Source organism: Brassica napus, chromosome A6 (assembly GCF_020379485.1).
Source record: "Brassica napus cultivar Da-Ae chromosome A6, Da-Ae, whole genome shotgun sequence".
NCBI lineage: Eukaryota > Viridiplantae > Streptophyta > Magnoliopsida > Brassicales > Brassicaceae > Brassica > Brassica napus.
In genome coordinates, this window is record NC_063439.1 from 15355688 (window position 1) to 15359413 (window position 3726).

Sequence of the window (3726 nt, forward strand, 5' to 3'; positions counted from 1 at the left end):
CGGCCTCAGGTGATCCGATTGGATAGGGGCGGTTCTGTTCTGTTCTGAACGGTTGCAACCCTTCCCTGAACAGTCACAATGGTTCATGACTTGTGTACGTTAAGGCGTGGTCCTTTGGCCATAGGCCGGACACACGCACGGACCAGACAGTCCATACGGACGGTTAGGTCGAACGGTTGGAACATCTGAATGGGTGTGAAATGCCAAGGGTCATGACTTGCCAAGAGGCACGTGTGTCCAAAGGGTACTAGTTCCCAAAGGGTGTGAGTTCCAAACGGTGCCATTGGTTCAAGGCTTAGGCCGAACCAAGTGGACAGTCCGCGGCTACATAGTCGAACGGACGGACGGTTAGTTTAACCGGAGTGTTGTGTCGCAAGTTCTGATCGGTTGCAAGGCAATCCGGTTTGGTCTTGGGCTTTACTCTGTGGTATGGATCCAGGCTTTGGGTCGGATCAGGTAAGAAGGTCCGTGAGCCTTTGGGCCGGACTTATAACTGGCCGATCGCACCTAGATCTTAACTAGACGGTTAGACGGGACTATGGACGATCCGGCTATGGTTGGATGGTTCTGGCCGCAAAGGCTAAGTGGGATATCTTACAATCAACTTTGGGTTGGTGAGTAGGATAGGCGCCATATGTCTTATGTAGGGAGTAGACCTACAAGATGGCAATGGAAGGCGGTTATATCAGTACATGCTAAGTGGATGATGGCTTATCAAGTCTAGTGGTCGGATCATGTTTCATGACGATGGTTCGATGGCCGAACACTAGTATGGATAGTCACGTTGCTGGAGTAAGAGTATTGATGTGATGCTTCTAGATATCAACCTTGGTGTTGATAGCTTCGAGATTGGCTAAGAGTCATGACGAAGTGTGTGGCTAGTACTATGTGTCGTAGACCATAGATACTGAGCCTAAGTGTGATTGTTCAAGGAAGGCCGTGTAAGATCTGATCATGGTTGAGTATGGACGACCTGACCTCTGAATGATGGTTCAAGGTGTCGGTCCTAACCTGATTAATGAATGCATGGGTTGGTATGAACAAATCATATCTGTTGTCTGGGTTAAGTCCCAAGGCCGGTCAGGCCAGATGATGACTCATCAGTTCCAAGTCATGTGAGGATGGTTGGTTGATTGACTTAGGATCTAATGAGCTTTGTTAGTCCAGAAGATGGACATGGTACTATTTCCTATAAGGCAAAAGGATTACGGATGGTGCATGAGCCGAGAAAGGCCAGATGCAAACCCTTATCCTTTCAAAGACTTCTCAAAGGTTACTTATGTCTGTGGGGATGGTTGGTTGAATGACTAAGTACCTAGGGGAGCTGTATGATGCAGGAGTCAAGATAAGGACCTTAAGTAAGATCATTGAGTGATCGTGGTCCAGCTGTTAAGCAAGAGCAATTCGAGTCAATGGAGGACCGATGAGCTAATAAGCTCCGTAGAGGTGGCAAAGGTATGATCTAGCATTTACTTATGTAGATCTAGATAGAATGGTTTAGGGGAATGGAACCTCAGAATCGTATGGCTTGGTTTGGGTTTAGGATTGACCTTTAAGCAAATTAGTAGTTGAGTAAACTGACCAAGGCTACGGTGATTCGACCAGACAATTGTTAGTTTGGTTTTAGACCATTGGTTAACTAGAGAATATTCCGCTGCGTATCTGTTGAAAGGATCTAGGCTATTAATGACTAGGGAAGTCTTTAGCTAAGATTTAAGTTAGCCCTCGCCTTTAGGCGATATTATAAATAAAGGGCAAAAATTAAGAGGTTCGGCCAGGAAGTGGACCGAGCGACGTGAGGCATCGACCGCGGCCTAGGCGGCCGGGATTGGGTCTTACAAGTTGGTATCAGAGCCAGGTTGATCCTGTTTAGGACAACGCTCTAAGATGTTGAGTTCCAAACCAAAATTATTTCCAAAACTATGATGACTATGAAACCTTAGTTGGGGTGAGCCAAGAAAGAGTTGAGGTAAGCTAGGGTATCATGCTTGTGAATGTGGGAATTCTAAGATGAACCGGCTTAGCCAAGATATATTTTCCAAGGGCAAGAACCTAAAAAAACAGAAAGGTTGGTCGATCTAGTATGTAGAAGTAATAGATGGGTTGGAAGGGATGGAAGCAATGTAAAACTTGTTTATGGATTACCTGGACAAGGGAAGTAACATGGACCAGAGAGTGGCTTGGGTTGAAATAAACGTGCAGCACTCTACTGAAGTTAAGTGTTATCCCTTGATGGCCGTTCATAATAAGTAAAGCATATGCAATGTTAAATCTGACTCAAAGGAGACACTACATGACCAGTACACGAGTGGACTTATGATCAGATGAATCAGCTAGGACTCGGTATAGGTCAAGGTACGTTTCCTTAGATCTAGTTGGATGGAATGAATCAATTCCAATCTGAATCCGTCTAGAGAAAGAATTGAGGAAACTCAGGGTGTTCGTTCCAATCATTGGAAGAACATGATGTTAAGTATCTTAGTATGATGGGGATTGAGGTATATTATAATTGCTGTTGTGAATGGTGTCAGCATTCGCAATAGTAAGATGCTTTGGAGAATGGTATGGGACGTTTTCCAAATGTGTGATTAAACCGAAATCCTACTCATCTTGGTACCCACTGGAAGTGGAACGGGTGGCTTTGTTGGAGTCTAACTTGGCTGAAGAAGCTAAGCTTAAGGCTAAGCCACAGTCTGGCCCATCGGGCAAGACTAATGATAAAAAAAAAAAAAAAAAGAAAATGGGACCAGGTGGACGGAGGTGAGACCTCTGGTTGCCAACCTGCGTGTTCCAAATGTGGACAGAACCATACCGGTGAGTGCTGGAAGGCCAAGGGGGCTTGTGTTCGTTGTGGCAGTATGGACCATGGGGTTCAGAACTGTCCTCGACAGAACCCGTCTGGTAGAAGCGGCCAGATGACTTGTTTCCATTGTGGCCAGCAAGGACATTTCCAGTCGGAGTGTCCCAAGCTGCAAGGAAGTCAGGGGAAGGGCCGTGGAGACACAGGCAAGGCATCCCAAGGCAAACCAACCACAACACCAAGGGTGTATGAACTGTCACGAGACGACGGAGCTTTCGGATCTTTTGATTCGATCTCTGGCAATCTCTAAATTTATCTTTTTACATTCAAGTAGTAATGCTTGGTCTGGAACCTAGAATTGTCTAGGGGATTCTGATGGGGGTCTCTGATAGGAACCCTCATGATTGGTGGTGTAAAAACCCACATACTTTCCGACGCAGAGGCTACACATAGGTTTTGTGAGTCCGGGACTGGTCGGAAAGGGTCTGTTCTGTCTGGACGCTGGTGATTATTTTGGGATAGTGAGGGCGGCCGGAGGGCAAGCCAGGAACTCATTAGGTCTCATGTTAAATATCCCAGTGTCAATTCAGGGAAAGGTATTCCCTGTGAATCTGTCTGTGTCCACCTAAAGAATCACGCGATGATCCTAGGTATGGACTGGTTGGGAAAGTATCGGGCCACTCTCGATTGCCATAGAGGTCGTGTGCAATTGGAGACTGGGCTTCATCCGATCCAGTACCAATGTCTGTGTCCGGCTCAAGAGAAAGTAGTGGTTTCAGCAGTTCGAGCGATTCGGATGTTGGAACAGGGTTGTCAGTCCTTTTTGGCTACAATTACAACTACAGAGCCGGGTAGTTCTGTCTGTCTGAAAGACCTTTCAGAGGATTCGTTGGTGTCGAAGTTCCCAGATGTGTTCCAGGTACCTC